Source organism: Mesoplodon mirus (assembly GCF_964341445.2).
Source record: "Mesoplodon mirus genome assembly, chromosome: 15".
NCBI lineage: Eukaryota > Metazoa > Chordata > Mammalia > Artiodactyla > Ziphiidae > Mesoplodon > Mesoplodon mirus.
In genome coordinates this window covers 41,987,578-42,008,185 of record NC_138991.1, presented here as the reverse complement: position 1 = coordinate 42,008,185, position 20,608 = coordinate 41,987,578, and the positions used below count along the sequence as shown (strand labels likewise).

At 40.6% G+C, this 20,608-nt stretch overlaps 1 protein-coding gene across 7 annotated transcripts in view; it reads left to right on the top strand.

Annotated features, from left to right (window-relative positions):
- LOC309817127 (rab5 GDP/GTP exchange factor) overlaps positions 1–20,608 on the top strand; it is a 118,508-nt gene continuing 97,900 nt past the window's right edge. For 4 of the 7 annotated variants that reach the window (XM_082645119.1, XM_082645115.1, XM_082645121.1 and 1 more), the window contains exon 1: positions 1–86. The gene's annotated coding sequence lies outside the window, so the exon portion shown is untranslated. Of the gene's footprint in view, positions 92–15,774; positions 15,795–20,608 lie in introns of those variants that run through there. The other 3 variants (XM_082645117.1, XM_082645123.1, XM_082645118.1) reach the window with 3 other exon arrangements.

The following is a 20,608-nucleotide window of genomic DNA, read 5'->3' as shown; positions in this document are numbered from 1 at the left end:
CGGCGTGAGGGCGGGTTTTGACTGGCGCTCGGACCTACTCGAGCGGCTCGGGGAGAGCGGCTGTCCGGACGTCGGTGGAGCAGCAGGTGAGGTACGGGGCGGACGGACGGGGGCCCAGGGCGACGTCGGGGCAGTGGGGCGGCGGCGCCGTACCGGTGGGGGTTACTGGGTCATTGGTCCGGGCTGTACACCCGGTTGGGGCCGTCTCGCACCGGTGCCTCCTGCCGCCCTCCGGCTCAGCCCGGGGCCCGGCGGCGCGGCCCTGGCCGGTCCCAGGCCGTCGCCGGCCCCCCTCATCCTCTGCGTGCTCGGCCTGCCCGTTTCGGGCGCTCGTCGCCAAGTTCTCCGAGGCCCGGCCCAGTTCCGACGGGCAGACGCGTATCGTTTCCTGGCCGCCTCCTGCCACCCGTCCACCCCTCGCGGGATGGCTGTGCTCCAGCCGGCTCCCTCCTCACTGTTCAGTCGGCGGAGTGCCGAGGGACACCTGTAGTGGTGACCGGGAGGGTCGTGCCCCGAGCCCCTCGGGGACCTGTCGCAGCCCGGCCTGGGCAGGGGCGCCGGGACCTCAGGGACCCGCGTCGGTCTCGGGGAGGGAAAGGTCCTGGAGGTGGGAGGATGCTGTCTTTCGCAGCGCGGGGACTAGAAGACTGGTCCTAACTTTCGCCCCGTGGTTGAGGGCGAAGTTGTGGGCCTGAGGTTAGGAGCAAAAGTCCCTGCTTCCGAATCGTCTCGGAGGAGAGCAGAGGTGATGCCCATCACGGAAGTTTAGTCGACAGGGTGGAGGGACTCAGGCGCTTTCAGAGAATAGGTCAGAGCCTGCTGGTGGTGTCTCAGCGCTGGTGACCAAGCCCTGTGGTTGGGAAATGTGTCACTGGGCGCCGGGACTCGCCTAGCAGAGAAATTAGATGTGAAAATTTTTCAGGATGAGTTCCAGCATCACCTGGGGAATAGTTTTTTTTTTTTTTTTTTTTTTTTTGGATCTGAAGAGTTTTGTTTGTTTGAGTTTAAAAAAATAGTTGTACCTGTTTTTTCAGTAAATCTAAAACTGCAAAACGACCCCCCCCAAAATCTATCAAGGTTACTAATTAAAATAGTTGTACCAAGAAAGCTTGCCGGAGTTGCAAGGAGATTTGATTTTACTTAATCCCTTTAATGATAAAGAATGTTAATTTTAAGAGTTACTGGTTCTTAGGTGGAAGATTAAGGTGTTCAAGGATTTGAATTTTTATTGACCTTCCAAGCAATCATTTTCTTTTCTCTAGAAGTTAGCCACTTTAGGAGAGAGGGACAGCGAGGATCCTCGCCATGCAGTGTGGTGAGCAGCAGAGCACAGAGAGGGGACACCCCAGGTGTCTTGAGGGACTGCAGGGCATGGAGGGTGGAGGAAGGTACCAGAGAATATTTCTGGAAGTGTCTTGAAGAATGAGTTAACATTCCGCCTAACAAGGTGGGGTGAGAATTTTAGAGGTCGTGGGAATGTGGACGTGGGGCAACTAAAGGAGAAGAGGCCAGCAACTCCCAGGAGGTGATTTTTGAAAAGTGAAAAAATGCAGACAGAGGGGGGTGGCAGATAGGGGCAGAGATGCAGGAGATTCTTGGGCGTTTCTCTGATAGTGACAGAACCAGGGAAGGGTTTTAAGGAGGGTTATTTGCCTGGTTAACATGGAATTTTATGTTATTTGCCTGCTTAACACACGGGCTGCTATGCAGCTGATGAGGATTGTGCCCCGTATAGTGCTTGATTATGTGCTAGCTTGTATTTTAATCGTTTCTGCTTGTTAAATGTTTGAATTGAATTTTATATTCATTTACTAATTGTATGAGAGTGTGTGACCCTGCTTATTTGTAAACTTCTATAAGCAGGAATTCTGCTTTTATCTCTTTGCATCTCAATCCAAGTCAGGCATTCATGAGTGTTCCATGAGGACGATGAGAAATCATTGATTTCTGATGTTGATTTTCAGTGAAAAAAAGACTTGACCAGTACTTATTTTAATATCTATGTATAGAAGAACTAAGGTCTTGTTTCATTTACTCTTCTCAATCTTTGGCTAGAGACATAGAATTTCTGTGTTGACAATGTGAGTTTAATTTTTGGCACATGTGTTTATATTGGTTGCAAAGTAAACATCTCTAGAAGAGATGACCCATCCCTAAAATATAGGACATACCTGTGTAACATAACATACCTGTCTATTCTGTGACTTAGAATAGAAATGCTATTAAGTGGCTTCTTAACCCAGCAATAAAGTTGTCACCCTAAAAAAAATGTTTCACAATAGAGGCCAAACATTTTGAAAGTCATATTAAATGTTCATTTCTGTCATAAAGCATTGTAGGAACGTAATGTATGTTTTTTCACATGACTGAAAGGCCTTGAAATACTCTAGACTATTGTTTGTTGAATAAACACTTAGGAGAAACAACAATTGACTCATCTTTATCCCACATAATATTATGTGGCTCTTATTTTATCTGTTTGTTATTTGGATAAAGCTCCTAAAATGCTTTAAGAAAAGGCTATACTTTATGGTGCTGCTTTCAAGTTACCCTGGGAGATTCCTGTTGTTGATGAAGTTACTGTTGTTGGGGTAGGCAGTGTAATATTTGTTGTGTAATAAAACAGTTTTTCAAGTCTCTGGTAGCATAGCTCACTTGTTTGTGGTCACTAGGAGGGTGAAGGACTATAATTATAATCAATTAATTAGATAAATTTGTAGTTAAAAGTTAGAAGTTATGATCAGAATGCTAAGTATGAGTTCATGATAGGGTAAAATTTTACCCACTAAGAGAATATTAAGCTTTTTGTTTTGCTCAGATGACAGCAATAAGATTACTGAAATCCCTGAAGCAGGAATGTAGCAAGAGCATTTGGGGCTTTAAATTCTGTGCTGTCTCCCAGTAAGGAATGGTTGGCAGCATCCCCTGTGCTAGGCACAGGGCAACTCAGAAGGAGCTGTACAAAAATTTTATAAATCATTTTTGAAGCTAGCCTATTCAGTTCTCATTCAGAATAAATACTCAAATGCAACTGCATTTGTGGTGATTTCGTCTGTATTTTAAAAATAAAAATGACTTGGGGGATTTTTACATGGGATATATTTACAGGTTTCTGTGTGCTCCACAGTTAAAAATACATAATGAAAGTGTTTTATTTTGGTAGTTCCTCTGTTGTTAGAATTTCCTAATTTTAAATATAATGTTTGCTACAACACTTTCTTTTTTTCTTTTGGAGCACAAGAAAGATAATGCCTCTAGAAATTGAACTCATAACATGTTTATTCATGGAAGAAAATATCTTCCTATTGTGCTATACTGTTTTTGAAGTGGAGCATACCATTTACTTATATCACCTCTTGTTCCAGAAAGGATTCATAATGACTTACAAAGATACAAACAACGTGCTTTTGGTAACAGACAGAAATAAAGGGGTGATGGATTTAGGACTGTGGGAGAAAAATTAAGATGGAAACAGAAATGAGATCTGTACACAAAGTACTTGGACTGGAGTCTTAAGTATTTGTTAGAGGGCCACAAATTTGACTCTGCTTTTTAGTAGCCAGTTCAGAAAGAAATGTAATCAGTTACATGGTTCAGTGACCATAAGATAAAAGACCAGTTTCTCCTTTGGATTCCCAAAGATGCCTTGTATTGAGAAACTCCTCAACTACATCCTTAAGTATAAATACACCATGCATTTCAGAGGGCTGTGTTGTGTTTTACTTTGTTTTTTAGTAAAATTCCTCATTGCCTCATTGTGTAGGGTGATGACATAAGATCAAAACATAATTCAACAAAAACAGTTCTGGTGTTGGCAAAATAATGTGGACTAAGCACTTAGCTCTGTAGACTGATTTAATTTAAGGATCTGTTTTACATTATCTAGATAAGTAGATGGGGATTACACATTTTTCAAGTTACCTTTCATAAATGTTTTGTTTCTCAGTGGAGCTTTTGTTATTAATTTATCAGCAGTGGTGTTTGTGTTTGTGCTTCCCAACAAGTTCCTTAAGTACATATATTTTTTGTGTTGTTGGTTAATCACAGAGCTATATTTTTAGCAGGCATGCTTTATCATGGGGGGTATGAAAATGGAGGAGACTGACAAATATTTAAGTAAAAGTCACTTCACCTCCACACTCAGATGGGCTGAAGGAATATCAGGTGAATACCAAGATTCATTTCTGGAAGGAGGTTCGGAGTGTTAGCTGCAGCACAGAGAGCATTGGCTTGAAAAGTCCAGGCATGTAATTAATTAATTAATTAATGTTAATTATTTTATTTATTTATTTTTGGCTGTGTTGGGTCTTTGTAGCTGTGCGCGAGCTTTCTCTAGTTGCGGTGAGCGGGGGCTGCTCTTCCTTGCGGTGGCTTCTCTTGTTGCGGATCATGGGCTCTAAGCGCGCAGGCTTCAGTTGTTGTGGCACATGGGCTCAGTAGTTGTGGCTCGCGGGCTCTAGAGCTCAGGCTCAGTAGCTGTGGCGCACAGGCTTAGTTGCTCTGCAGCATGTGAGATCTTCCCTGGCCAGAGCTCGAACCTGTGTCCCTTGCATTGGCAGGCGGATTCTTAACCACTGCGCTACCAGGGAAGCCCTGTAATTTATTTTTAAGAAGGGAACAGATCCGCTCATCTTAGATGTAGTGTCCAGTAAATTAATGTATCTGTATTTTGCTCAAGCTAAATAAAAAGTTGACCTTTTAAGTAATTAGTTAGAACTTATCAAGTGCTAGCATGGGCCAGGCATGTGCTAATAATAAGCTCTTTACATGCATTATCTCAATGTTGTCATCTTCGTTTATTCCCTTTCTTAAAAGAAAAATGTAAAGAAATGTGGTTCACAGCAGTAACTTGTTCCAGGTCATACAAGAGGTGATGGGGATTTGAGCTCAGGTAGTCTGACAGACTCAGTGGTCTGCACATATGACTTTATACTGCTTGAGGTGGACTAGACTGGGCCCACAGATGGGGCTAGACCATACAGTTAATAGAGGTAAACCCACTGGCCAGTATTAGAGCCCACCACTGCAGAAGGGCCTTGAACAGTTCTGAATCGTCCATCCAGAAGGTGAGCTGAGAGCTACAAGTTTAGGGCATTTGGCCCTAGTTTATAAAGCTGGGAAACATACATCTTCTAGGCATCTATCAGGGTTAGAAAAGTGGGAATATTATTTTATGTGTTTGTTTGCATCTGAAATGCATATTTTTTTCTTTCTATTTATTACAAATTTGTCTCATCAGATCAGGAAAACCACAATGATACAGTTATAAAGATAGTGTGCCATTCTGGAAAGAGAGGTCTATATTTATATTTTAGAGTAAAACTTTAGCTGGTGATCTCACTGCTGTGATTTGGGATAAATTTAGGTTATACTTCTGTAGTGACATCGCTGGGTGTATATGTTCTTAAATCTTATTCCATGTTTTATTAGGAATTGTATTGCATTAGAGTTGTACAGATAAGTAAACCATTATTTATTGTGAGTTTTCATATGAGACTATTCCAGGTTATTCCAGATTATTTTATTTTGAAGTATTGTAATATAGTTCCTACAGTATATTGTAAATTGTGACCTAGCCTACAAAACTAAAGAGTAGAGAACATCCTTATTCATCCTTAATTAGTAAACAGTGGGTGGAACTGTCCTTGCCTAAATACAGTTATGTAACATAGTGTTTCCTTAATTGCATTTCCACAGAGCTTTTGTCATTGTTAAATAGGTTCCTGAGAAATTAGGTAGGCTAGTGACCTGAGTTTTGAATAGGATATTATAAGAAGAATACAAATTAAAAATGTGAAAACAAACAAACAAAAAATAGGCTGATGAAACAGAATGTCTAAAATCCATTATAATTAGTGTCTCAGGAAGTAATATGCTTAACTTTTACTTAGCAAATTGGATTATGTATTTGTGTAAATTAATTAGCCTTTGAAGTTGGGGTTGTAGTGTGATAAGTGTGTAGATTTCATTTGTGGTCTCAAATGTTGTATAGTTATGAATGGACACATCTTAAATATCATTTATAAGGAATAATCAGGTGGCAAAGTATTTTCATACGACATGCTAGCTGCTGATACCTTTACAATGCATCATGTGATGTTACCTGCCCCAGGAAATAGAGTGGCTGATGAGAGACAAAATTGAAATTAAGTCCTTTGAATATCAACTGTATGAAGTAGACACCACTTTCTCCCAAGAGCCTACTTTCATTTTATTTTATTTTATTTTTTATTGGCGTATTTTTGATTTACAGTGTTGTGTTAGTTTCAGGTGTATAGCAAAGTGAATCAGTTATACATATACATATAACCACTCTTTTTCAGATTCTTTTCCCATACAGCCCATGACAGAGTATTGAGTAGAGTTCCCTGTGCTATACAGTAGGTCCTTATTAGTTATCTATTTTATGTATAGTAGTGTGTATATGTCAATCCCAATCCCCCAATTTATCCCTCCCCCCGGTAACCATGTGTTTGTTTTCTACATCTGTGACTCTATTTCTGTTTTGTAAATAAGTTCTTTTCAAGAGCCTACTTTTATTCTTGCACATATTTGAGAACAAATTGCAGGCAGATTTTCTTGTTGTTGTTACCCATAAGAGGTTGTAGCCTATTTCCCTAAAGAAGAATTTTTGCCTTTTCAGTATGTTGGTCTAATAACTGACCCCCCCCATATAAATATATATATATAATCTCAACTTATTTCTTACAAAATAATGCTTGAGAAATAAGTTGAGGTTCTTTTGAAGTTTAAAGTTCTTAGATTCTGACAGAAAAACTGTACAGGAGGTTGGATTTTAGTCCAATCAATTCCAGCTCCAAACACCACCAATAATGGTTATAATGGTGAGTCTGCCATTTAGGTAAATGTAATACAGAGATTTCAATTTCAGTCTTCAGTGAACGCTTCAGCTGTATTTGGAGGAGAACAATCTGAGTACTGAAAAATACTTAAAAAATTTTTTTCTTTTTCTGAGGGTTTAATTTCAGGAAGTCTAGTTTTTATAGTTATGAATTTTAGTGCTTTACCAAACTACCCAGTCTAGTAAACACTACATCACCCCAGAATATCTTCTGATCGTTATTAATGTGTATTTTTTTTTGTCTAAATCTGTCTACCTGTTATTTCTTGATTTTAAAGTTTTAATATTTTGTGTAAGCATTTCAGAACTCACCATAAGGTACAAATGGGAGTTTTATTGTATTGCAAAGAAGTCTGGTATTTAAGCTCTATGTTACTGTGTAGTTCTACCCTTCTTTGAGCTGCCATAGATTTCCTAAACAGAATTGTTTCAGCCAGTGTATTCTTCTTAGCTCCCAGTGATGACTAATTTCTAACCAGTTGGCTGACATTAGAATTTTCTTGGTGGATTAACACTGTTATCCTTAAATCATTAGTAGTGCTTTCTGCCTTAAAGTCTACTTTGTGTGATACCAGTATAGCTCTACTTGCTTTCTCTTGATAAATGTTGCATGCTATGTATACCTTTTTCCATCCTTATACTTTCCAACTTTCTTTGTCCTTGAAAGCACCATGAAGTTAGATTTAGTTTTTTTTTCTTTAGTCTGACGATTTTAGTCTTTAAATTAGAATCATTAGTCCATTTAATGTAATTGTCACTATATTTGGTATTATATCTACCATCTTCTTTTTGACTCACCTGTTTTGTTCCTTTTTTAACCTCTTTTTGGATTATTTATTATTCAATTATAATTTAATTTTTCCTCTCTAGTAACTTCTTAGTTATACATTCTTTTATTATTCTTTTGTGGTTACACTAGAGATTATAGCATACACCCTTGACTTATTATAATCTAATACAAATTATAACTTTTTTTTTTGGCTGCACTGGGTCTTCGTTGCTGTGGGGGGACTTTATCTAGTTGCAGTGAGCAGGGGCTACTGTTCCCTGTGGTGCGTGGGATTCTCATTGCCGTGTCTTCTCTTTGTTGCGGAGCACAGGCTCTAGGCACGTGGGCTTCAGTAGTTGCAGCACGTGGGCTCAGTAGTTGTGGCTCACAGGCTCTAGAGTGCAGGTTCAGTAGCTGTGGCGCACCGGCTTAGTTGCTCTGTGGCATGTGGGATCTTCCCAGGCCAGGGCTCGAGCCCGTGTCCCCTGCATTGGCAGGCAGATTCTTAACCATTGTACCACCAGGGAAGCCCCAAATTATAACTTTTATCACTTCTCCAATAATGCTAGAACTTTATTTTTTTAATTTTATTTTTTGGCCACGCCAGGAGGCATGTGGGATCTTAGTTCCCTGGCCAGCGATCGAACCCAGGCCCCCTGCATTGGAAGCGCAGTCTTAACCACTGCCCTAGAACTTTAGATACTAACTCCATTTGTCTTTTTCCTGTATTTTTGTGTTACTCTGTTTTAAACATTTTAATTCGACATATATTTGAAGACCCATAAGAAATTATTGTTTTTTAAAATAATCAATATTCATGTATATTTCCTTACATATTTACTCTTTCCATTGCTCTTTATCCCTTCCTGTATTTTTGTTTCTGTTTGGGATAGGATAATTTTCCTTTCCATGTGAAGAGTTCCCTCTGGTATTTCTTCTAATGCAAGCCTGCCAATAATGAATTATTTCATTTTTTGTTTGTCTGAAAAATATCTGTATTTTGCCTTTTTTTTTTTTTTTTTTTGTGGTATGCGGGCCTCTCACTGTTGTGGCCTGTCCCGTTGCGGAGCACAGACTCCGGACGCGCAGGCTCAGCGGCCATGGCCCCCCGGCCCAGCCACTCCGCGGCATGTGGGATCTTCCCGGACCGGGGCACGAACCCGTGTCCCCTGCATCGGCAGGCGCACTCTCAACCACTGCGGCCACCAGGGGAGCCCATCCACTGGTTACTTTTAAGAGTTTCTTATTATTTCTTTTGAGAATTTAGCTGTTAGTTTTATTGTTGCTCTTAAGAAAGTAATGTATCTTTTTTCCACTGGTTACTTTTAAGAGTTTCTTTGTTTTTGATGATCAGCAGTTTAATTATGCTATGTCTTTGTGTGGTTTTCTTTGTCTTTATTCTGCTTGGGGTTCACAGAGTTTCTTAAATTTATGGGTTGTCTTCAACAATTTGGAAAACTTCATTCTTTCCTCTTAATATTACTTCTGACCTAATTACTCTCTCCTCTCCTTTTGGGACTCCAGTTACGCACCTGGTAGACTTTTTCACAGTGTTCCTCATTCCCTTTTACATTCCCACCAGCCCTTGTATTTTCTGTTAGTTTTTATCTCTGCTTCAGTATGGATATATTTTATCGACTTGGGTTCTAGTTACTAATCCTCTCTTCTACTGTGTCTGACCTGCTCTTAAGTCTACCCTTTGAATTCTTTAAGTTAATATACTTTTCAGATCTAGAATTTCAGTTTGATTCTTATAGATTCCAATTCTCAGTTGCAGTTCTTCTTTTTATATGTTGCTTCCTCTTACTTCCCCTGTTTTTTTAAAATAGGAAATTTAAATAGCCATCATTATTTAAAAGTCTTTCTGTTAACTTCAGTGTCTGGATTATCTGAGCATCTGTTTCTATCTATTTTTTCCTTTTGGTTTTCAGTTATATGAATGCTGAGCGTTATGTATAAAATGAAGCTCCAGATGATGCTGTTCTTTTTCAGAGGAAATCCTCCCTCCCTTTTGCTAGCCAGGTAGAGTAGGGGCTCATCACCTAATCCTATTAGGGACTGAGTTGTTGGTTGAGGTTGTGTTGCCAGTTTGGTAAGGCAGTGTTTCCCTCTAGTTTGCCTTTAATGCTAGCAAGTAGCCAGGCATCCAGGGCTTCCAACTGATAGTTTCTTGAATTCACAGGGGTCCCTCCTCCTTGTATCTTCTGTTCTGTAATCTTTGTTTCCTGAGAACAATGAGATTGTTGAAAATTCTACTCTTGATTTTCAGAGGCTTTTAGTTTTGTTTTGAAGCCTTCTTTGTGCAACTGCAGAATTTGGTAAATGTCTTCAGCGGAAAGCCAGACTTTTGTTAGGCCCAGTTCTTCAACTCTCCTCTTTCACTGGGATCTTGACTCCTTGAGTCTTGCTTTTCACCTCTTCCAAAAGCTCTCATGGTTCCTCTGCTGAAGGAAAGTCTGGATTCTCGGCTTTTTGCCCCAGAATCAGCAGATGCACTTGGGGGAAAAGTGGCTGCAGAATGTCATTTTGTTTCTCTACAGTTCCCCTCTTTTTCCAGAACCTAGACCCTTCTAGTCTTGGTTGCTTCAGCTGCTTTCTCATGCCTTTAAACATTGGTTTTTTGTTGTTGTTATTGTTGTTTGTTTTTTGCGGTACGCGGGCCTCTCCCGTTGCGGAGCACAGGCTCCAGACGCGCAGGCTCAGCAGCCATGGCTCACGGGCCCAGCCGCTCCGCGGCATGTGGGATCTTCCCGGACCGGGGCACGAACCCGTGTCCCCTGCATCGGCAGGCGGACTCTCAACCACTGCGCCACCAGGGAAGCCCCTAAACATTGGTTTTTAAAATGTATCTGGCTTTCCTAATTCTCAGCAGGAGTGTTGGTCTGCCTTAAGCGTCATATTCAGAAGAGTTTCCCGCTAGGAATGAAGTTATAAGAAGAAATTAATCTTTTAGTAATTGTGGTGCTTACTTTATAGCAGTGGTTCTCAAAGAGTAGCTCCTAGCTACATCACCTGGAAACCTGTTAGAAATGCAAATTCTCAGGCCTTACCTACCCCAGACCTCCTGAATCAGCAAGTCTGGGTTGGGGCCCCATACTGTGTGTTTTAACAAGTCTTCCAGGTGACACTTACGCATGCTAAAATTTGAGAACCACGGCTTTATAAGCTAGTCATTTTGCTGTTTAAGTTTCTCTTCCTACCTCCTACGCCCCAGAGAGTATATAAGGGTGTTAAAACCAAAACTTAGCTGAATAAATTCGAAGAGCTAATTGGTTTTATCAAGTGATTCATGAATCAGGCAGCATCTCATCTGGCAAACAGAGATACTCTGAGGGGTTACACAACATGGAAGGCTTTTATAGGGAGGAGGGGGGGACAGGAAAGGAAGTCATCAGCGAGGAAAAAGTAAAAGTTCATTGGAAGCAAGTAAAAGTTCAGGTGACGCCAGCTTCTCATTGGCTGAACTATGGCATTTTTCTGTTGGCTAGGCTGGTTGCTGGGAAAGAAGGAAGTCTTTCTCTTGCTGACGTAGTAAAGTAGTGTACTTCCTGTTTGGGAGTGCAAGGTACATCTTTTCCTGTTGGAGTCAGTAACTGACCTCTTTCTCTTGGGGTAATTGATGGCTTCCTGTTCGGGGTAACTGACGATGAGGCTGATGAGTGTAGTGGTAGGGCTCGAGAGCTCCCTTTACAGGCCTTGCCGTCGCCAGTTCTAGTTGAGATTTTCTTTTTTAAATTTTCACAAGGGACAAAAGTGAAAGAAAACCGTCTCTGCAGGTACTTTGTCAGTCTTCTGAATAAATCATTTAATACATTTAGAAGATACCTATTGAGTACGCATTCTGTTCCTGGCACTGTCTTGTCTACGAACATGGAGTGGACAAGTAAGCAAGTAATTGTAATAAAACAGTATTATAATAGTTGTATTTATAAAATACTATAGAAGCCAGAGAGATGGAATTATTCTGAGGGTGGGGAAGGGGCATTTGACGTTATTTGAATAGGTGGGATTTGAAGGCACACAAACAGAAGCGTATTCTAGGCTTGTTCATACATAAGATGACCATGTAATTTATTATCGAAAACAGGCCACTTTTGAGAACCAAAGGGATGCTTTTATTACCAGAACAGCAGGCATACGCCAGGACTGTTCTCATTAACTGAGATATATGATCATCCTATTTGTAAAGAGCAAGTAATGCTGTGAATCCACAGCTCTGTCAACTGGTGGAAAACTCATTTCTTTTTTTTTTTTTTTTTTTTTTTTTGCAGTACGCGGGCCTCTCACTGTTGTGGCCTCTCCCGTTGCGGAGCACAGGCTCCGGACGCACAGGCTCAGCGGCCATGGCTCACGGGCCCAGCCGCTCCGCGGCATATGGGATCCTCCCAGACCGGGGCACGAACCCGTATCCCCTGCATCGGCAGGCGGACTCTCAACCACTGCGCCACCAGGGAGGCCCGAAAACTCATTTCTTTAAATTATTTCTAGAATTTACCACAATTCTTACTGGATGGTTTACTAGTTTTCTAGGGCTGCTGTAACAAATTACCACAAACTAGAATCTTAAAACAACAGAAATTAATTTTTTTGGAGTTCTGGAGGCTAGAAGTCTGAAATCAAGGTGTCAGCAGGGCCATGCTCTCTGAAGGCTATAGGGAAGATGATTGCTGGCAGTCCTTGGAGTTCTTGGCTTGTAGCTTCATCCTTCTAATCTCTGCTTCTGTGACCACACGGCCTCTATGTGTGTCTCTGGGTCTCTCAGGGCCTTCTTATGAGGACACTAGTCATTCAATTTAGAGCCCACCCTAATCCAGTATGACTTCATTTTAACTAATTACATCTGCAAAGACCTTATTTCCACATCAGGTCACATTTACAATATTGGGGTCCAACCTATCTTTTGGGGGGACACAATTCAACCTACAACAGATGGGATGGTTTTAGTAGCTTTTGAAAGTTTCTGCAGATGGGATGGTTTTAGTAGCTTTTGAAAGTTTCTGCAGTTTAATTTAATTTTTTGTTATGCACAAGGCACTTCTCAAAAACTTAGAATATAATACAAATATTTATTTGATTGAGCCCTCTAACAAGTCTGAATAAATACATTTTTATCCAGGCAATTGCTTTTTGTATTTCTCTTATCTCATAGATATGTGTATGTCTAGCCCAGCCACAGCAACTGGCTAAGGTTGAAATGGCTGCAGCAAAGCTAAAACTAAGCTTAAGTTTGCAGAAACAAAACCAAAACCGTTGGTCATTGAAACCACCTTATATATTGCAGTTTGCTGTTACTTTAAGTTAAGAGACATAATTTTTGGTCAGTTACTTATTGAATAAATAGACCAGTTGAGGAATTGGCTGCTTCTATGGAAGAGAGAGGGTAGAGCATGGTAGAAGTAGACTCGAGCAGCCAGGTTGTTTTGCATGTAATTTTGAGTTATTTGCCTGGGGAATGGCATGCTCCAATTGGAGTCATAATTTCACTTTGCTGAAGAGGGTGTGACATAATACAATAGAAAATTGTTGTCTAGAATTCATTCCTTAAGAATGCTGCTCTGCTGGCTCTGCTCATTCCAGCAGCATAAACTCTACATTATATTACATGGGTTTGATTATCATTTGGAATTATTTGGGCAGGCTAGCGTTTGGATACTTTGTATTGTTATATATATATATATATATATATTTTTTTTTTTTTTTTTTTTTGCGGTACACGGGCCTCTCACTGTTGTGGCCTCTCCCATTGCGGAGCACAGGCTCCGGACGCGCAGCCTCAGCGGCCATGGCTCACGGGCCTAGCCGCTCCGTGTCATGTGGGATGTTCCCGGACCGGGGCACGAACCCGCATCCCCTGCATCAGCAGGCGGACTCTCAACCACTGCACCACTAGGGAAGCCCTGTATTGTTATATTTAACATTGGAACTCTGCCACTGATTATCTGTGTGACATTCACATTCATTTTGGAGGCAATGTATTTAACGCTATGAAAGTCAGTGAAACCTGGATACAGTCTTTGATTAAAACTATAGTATCTTAACATACACAGCCAAAGGCTAAAAGATAACATAAAAAGAGCAACTATAAAAAGAAAAAAGATGTCACAGAAAAGTGAGCAAAGAACAGGAACAGTTTAATTCTTCAAAGAAAATATGCTAATGGCCAATAAATATCTATAAAGATGGTTAATTTAAGGACATGGGTATTAAAACAAGAAATGCTTCTTTTTTTGCCTTTCAGATTGGCAAAAATTAAAGACTAATAATACAGTTTTTATGAGTTTGTGGGAAAGTGGATCACTGTAGGTGGGAATGTAAATAGGTATAACCTTTTTGTGAGGCCAATTTGGTGATATAAATCCGAGTTCACAAGGCACAAACCCTCTGACATTCTATGTCTGTTCCTAGGAAGCTGTTTCCGTTTTGTGAATGGTCTGCTCATATCCTTATACTGCATACCAGAGTTTTACAAATCTTATTAGTGTAATTTCTAAATATGGTAAAACACTCTCGTCCTGTTTACTTAAAATATTCTGCCTAGTCTCTTATTTGCCTTTCTATTTTGGTTCTAAGTGGGGCCTTTTAAAAACTAGGTAGAAGTTTCAATGTACTTATTCAAATCAGTTTCCTTTCTGATTTCTCCTGCAGCCTGTGAGCTTAGATAGCCCTCACCTCTTTAGAAGTTTCATAAATACTTAATTTTAGTCCTTTCTATTTTTTCATTAGTCTTTTAAAAACTTTAACTCTTTAAGGTTCCTGTTTAAGATTCCTGTAATTAATTTGGGGGGTACCAGATTGCTGACCAGTTATCCCTGCATTGTTTATTGAAAATTCTTCCTTTCTCCTCCTTCCTCTAATAATAAATTATTTTATGTATTAGCAATTCATTTTGGGGTTAATCCATTCTGAAGTGATTTGCCAGTTCTTTTGCTAAGTTCACACAATTTTAACTAGTTTGCAGAAAATTAAAGTTCAGTAAATTTAATTTAGAGTTTGTTTTTTTTTTGTTTTTGTTTTTGTTTTTGTTTTTTTTTTGCGGGCCTCTCACCGTTGTGGCCTCTCCCATTGTGGAGCACAGGCTCTGGATGCGCAGGCCCAGCGGCCATGACTCATGGGCCCAGCCACTCCACGACACGCGGGATCCCCCCCCGGACCGGGGCACGAACCCGTGTCCCCTGCATCAGCAGGCGGCCTCTCAACCACTGCGCCACCAGGGAAGCCCAATTTAGAGTATTTTTTAAAATTCTTGCCTGTTTATTATTGCTGATAAAATATGGAATAATTTTGTCAAGTTCCAAAAAATTATTTTGGAATTTTTTTGTCATTTATAGTAAACTTAAAAATTTTGAAACATTTGCCACTTATAAAATATTTAACTTTCTCATACTGTGTCCTGGTATGTGTTGCCAACTATTTAAGCCGTCTTTATATCTCAGTATTTTTATGTAGGTGACATAATTTTCTTATTAAAATAGTAACTAGATGTTTTTACATTTCGATACTATTGGGAATGAGATCTCTATATTTCCTAATTTCTTATTGTCAGGCTATTATAAGAATTTCATAGATTTCATGTACACATATTTAGCTTGTTTCATATAAACAAATTCTTTTATGAAATTCAGTAATTTTAAAATTAATTAATTCCTCGGTGTTCATAGTGCTTTAATTTCTTCTTTCAGGCCTTCTAGATATATAGTCACATCTTCCATACTTGACAGTAAGCTCTATGAGGACTGAGACTTTATTATTACTTAAATTTGTATCCTAAGTGCCTGTCATGTAGTGTAAATCAGTATATAAATATTTGTTGAATAAATGAATGAGATCATGATGAGTAGAGAAAGCTCTATGAGAATATAGTGACTGCCTCTGGGTGATGTTTTCTTTATTTTCTACTTATGTCTCAGGTTTTTTAGAGTAACCATCTTTTACTTCTATAACTGGAAAAAAAACAAATTTAAGGGAAAAAGCTTAACTGTAAATTCTATTTGTTAACTGAGGTTCAAGGATAGTTTATCATTTTAGTAGAGTTGATTGGATGTTTTCTGTAAATCCCAGGTGCGTTGCCCAGAGGAATGATCTATGAGGACATGACATCAAACCTAAGACTAGGAAGCAGGACTCTTACAAGGAAGATAGTGGGAAGCTACTCAAATCTACAAAGTATTTTTTGTTTTTTGTTTTATGAAATGAACGTGGTTTGCATGCAGAGCCTTAAGGAAGAACATACACAACTCTGTGGGCTTTGTGCTCCTCTCGCCCTTTTTAGGGTACCTAGCCCTGAGGCAGAATTCACAGGAATCTCAGCTATCTCAGCAGTAGAGATCATTTTTATTCTGTCCTCCCTAATGTGAGTGGGCCAATTGAATTATGCAATCTTTGTGCCCAGGTTGCTCAGTAAAAGACTACTTACTGGAGTGCAGAGCTCAAATAGGAGCTGGGTGTGGCCCCTCTGACGTCCCCGCTGGGTGCAGTAGTGATGGTAGTTGCCTCTGGATTGTGGCTAGGGATAGGTCTTTCTGCCCGGGAAAGACAGAATTGAGTCTCAGAATTGATTCCCCCATGTTTCTCCCTAACTGAGGGTATGGTGTCTATATACTCTGATGTCTAATCTGGATGTGCTGACTGTACCTGCTTTGCCTCACCAAAACAGCTTCATCATCACTGCATAGCCTTTCAAATCAGGGCGTGTACTTTTATTTTGGTTGCTCACTTGCTCACTTTGTTTTCCATATTTAGGAACAGAAATGATCTGAGTGGTATGTACAACTGTCTGATACACGTTAATTCAATCATAGGTGTTTTTATTTAATAAATTTTAAGTGGAATTTTTTAAAAACACTTTTAATTTGAAATTACAGATTAACAGGAACTTGCAAAGATAATACAGAAAGGTCCTGTGTACTCTTCACCTAGTTTGCCCAATGGCTATGTCTTACGTTAACTATAGTATAATGTCAAAACCAATAAGTTGACATCTCTACAATGTGTATGATAGTTCTGTGCCATTTTATCACATATGTAGATTCCTGTAACCACCAACATAGTCAAGATACAGAACTACTGCCACTAAGATCTCCCTTATACCACCCCTTTATGATCACGTCCTGTCGTCAGACCCCAAGACTGCCCCCAGGTCTGGTAATTCACTAGAAGGGCTTGCAGAACTCATGTACTCCTGGCTGTGTTTTATTACAGTGAAAGGATATTAAACAGGATCAGTGAAGGAAAATAGTGCATTGAGCAGAATTTGGAGGATACCAAGCATGAGTTTCCAAGAGTCTTCTCCCAGTGGAGTTGACAGGGTGCATTTAATCCCTCAGCAACAAACTCTGGCAACATGTGTGAAGTGTTTTCTGTTGGGGGAGTTCACTTAAGCCTAAGATTCCAGGGTTTTTATTGGAGGCTGGTCACATAGGCACAAGCACCCTCATGATTGACCCCCCCCCCACAGAAGGAAAACAGTATTCACCATACATCACACAGTCTGCACAAACTGTCTAGACAAGTTGGTACAGTGTGGATTAAGACTCCAAGCATACAAAACACCCTTATCAGTTAGTACATAAAGATACTCCTAAGACCTCAGTTCCCAGGAGCTGGCCAGGAGTCAGCCACAGAAGCAGGGCCTTCGGAAAACGAGAATGTGCACAATTTGAGCAACTCAGGCCTGCTTGGTTAACTCTTCCTGGATATGGAGAAACAATTCTGGTCCCACAGTGGAGGTGAGGGTTGGGCAGGTTGGGGTAGGTACTGCTTTAGATAGAGTGGTCAGGGAAGGCCTTTCTGAAAGTATGACATGAAAGCTGAGACCTAAATGAGGAGAGGGAAATCAGCATATAAACAGCAAGGGTCATAGCATTTAGGCATTAGAACACTTGTGCAAAGGCCCCCGAAAGAGAGAAATTGAAAGGAGGCCTATATTAGTTTTCTGTTGTTGCCATAGCAAGTTACCACAAACTTATCAGCTTAAAACAACACCCAAAGTATTGTAAGTATTGTTAAGTCAGCACTCCTGGCCAGCTCAGCCAGCTACTCTGTTAAGGTTCTCAAGAGGTCCAAATTAAGATGTCATCCAGTCTGGGCTCTTATCTGGAGGCTATGGGGAGAATCTGCTTCCAGACATACTTAAATGTTGGCAGAATTGAGTTTAATGAAGTTATGCAACTGAGGTCTTCATTTCTTTGCTGGCTGTCAGCCAGGGGTCATTCTCAGCTTCTAGAAGCCACCCACATTTCTTACATTTTTCCACCTTCAAAGCCAACAGTGGTTCTTTGAATCTCTTTGACTTCCCATTCTGCCCTCCTCTTCTGCTTTATATTTTAAAAACAATTTTATTGAGGTATAATTCACATACCATAGAATTCACCCATTTAAAGGGCACAATTCAGGACTTCCCTGGTGGCTCAGTGGTCAAGAATCCACCTGCCAGTGCAGGGGACACGGGTTTGAGCCCTGGTCCTGGAAGATCTCACATGCCGCCGAGCAACTAAGCCTGTGCGCCACAACTACTGAGCCTGCACTCTAGAGCCTGCAAGCCACAACTACTGAGCCTGTGTGCCACAACTACTGAAGCCCGCACACCTAGAGCCTGTGCTCCTCAACAAGAGAAGTCACTGCAATGAGAAGCCGGCACACCGCAACAAAGAGTAGCCCCCACTCGCCTCAATTAGAGAAAGCCCGTGCTCAGCAACAAAGACCCAATGCAGCCAAAAATAAGTAAATGAATAAATTTATTTTTTAAAAAGGGCACAATTCAAAAGCAACCATCACCACAGCCAACTTTAGAACATTTTCATCATCTCAGAAAGGAACTCCATGCCCTTTAGATATCTTCTTATTTTGTTCTCTCCCTCTCAGTCCCAAGCAACCACTACTCTACTCCCTGTCTCTCTAGATTTCCCTGTTCTGGACCTTCATGTGAATGGGATCATATAATGTGTTGTCTTTTTATGACTGGCTTCTTTCACTTAGCATAATGTTTTCAAGGTTAGTCGTGTTGCGGCATGTGTCAGTTCTTAATTCCTCTTTATGACTGAATAATCCTTCATTGTATGAATATACTACCTTTTGTCTGTTCACCAGTTGGTGGACATTTGGGTTGTTTTCCATCTTTAGGCTGTAATGGATATTGGTGATATAAACACTCATATACAAGTTTTTATGTGGACATATGTTTTCATTTCTCTTGGAAATATACCTTGGAGTATATACTTTGGAGCAGAATGGCTGGGTAACTCTAATTAAAATCATTTGAGGGGGGCTTCCCTGGTGGCGTAGTGGTTAAGAATCCACCTGCCAATACAGGGGACACAGGTTCGAGCCCTGGTCCGGGAAGATCCCACATGCCACAGAGCAGCTATGCCCGTGCACCAGAACTACTGAGCCTGTGCTCTAGAGCCTGCGAGCCGCAACTACTGAGCCCATGTGCCACAACTACTGAAGCCCGCGTGCCTAGAGCCTGTGCTCCGCCACAAGAGAAGCCACCACAATGAGAAGCCTGTGCACTGCAGGGAAGAGTAGCCCCCGCTCGCTGCAACTAGAGAAAGCCCATGCACAGCAACGAAGACCCAATGCAGCCAAAAATATTAAAAAAAAAAAATCATTTGAGGAACCATCAGATGGTTTCCAAAAGCATCTGCACCATTTTACATTCCCATCAGCAATGTATGAGTGTTTCAATTTCTCCACATCTTTGTCAACACTTGTTATTATCTGACTTTTTTTTTTTGGCTGTGTTGGGTCTTCGTTGCTGCATGTGGGCTTTCTCTAGTCGCGAGCGGGGGCTACACTTTGAGGCAGTGCACGGGCTTCTCACTGTGGTGGCTTGTCTTGTTGCAGAGCACGGGCTCTAGGCGCGCAGGCTTCAGTAGTTGTGGCGCGTGGGCTCAGTAGTTGTGGCTCGTGGGCTCTAGAGCGCAAGCTCAGTAGTTGTGGCACACAGGCTTAGTTGCTCCGTGGCATGTGGGATCTTCCCGGACCAGGGCTCGAACCCATGTCTCCTGCATTGGCAGGCGGATTCTTTACCACTGTGCCACCAGGGAAGTCCTATCTGACTTTTTAATACTAGCCGTCCAACTGAATGTGAAGTGGTATATCATTGTGGTTTTGATTTTTATTTCCCTAATGACTGATGATGTCAAAAGTCATTTAACATGCTTATTGACCATTGGCATATCTTCCTTGGAGAAGTGTCTATTCAGATCTTTTACCCATTTTAGAAATTGAATTGTTTATCTTTTAAAAATATTGAGTTATAACAGTTCATTACACACTCTGTATACAAGTTCTTTATTAGATACATGATTTGCAAATATTTTCTCCTGTTCTGTGGGTTGTCTTTTCACTTTCTTGATGGGGTCCTTGGAAGCACAAAAGTTTTTAATTCTGATGAAGTACAATTTATCTGTCTTTTCTTTTGTTGTTTATGCTTTTGGTGTCATATCTAAGATTCCTTAACCAAATCCAAGATCATGAAATTTTACCTGTGTTTTTGGCCAAGAGTTTTTATAGTTTTAGCTTTTACATTTAGGTCTTTAATCCATTTTTAGTTAACTTTTATACATGGTGTGAGACAAGGGTCTGACCTTATTCTTCTGCATGTGGTGATCCCATTGTCCCAGCACGATTTGTTGAAAAGACTCTTCCGTTTGATAGTTGTGACCATAGATGTGTGGGTTTATTTCTGGACTCACAGTTCTATTCCATTGCTCCACATGTCTGTCCTTGTGCCAGTTCCACACTGTTTTGATTATCATAGGTTTGCAGTAAGTTTTGAAATTGGTAACTATAAGTGCTCCTACATTCTTTTTCAAGATTGTTTTGACTATTCTGGGCTCCTGTCCTCTTCTGCATTTAGGGTTCATGTGCTTATATTGGCCCCACCTGGAAAATCAGGATAATCTCTCTATTTTAAGGTCAACTGATTAGTAATCTTGTCTGGAAAGTCTTTTTTTGGCCATGTGAGATAACATAAT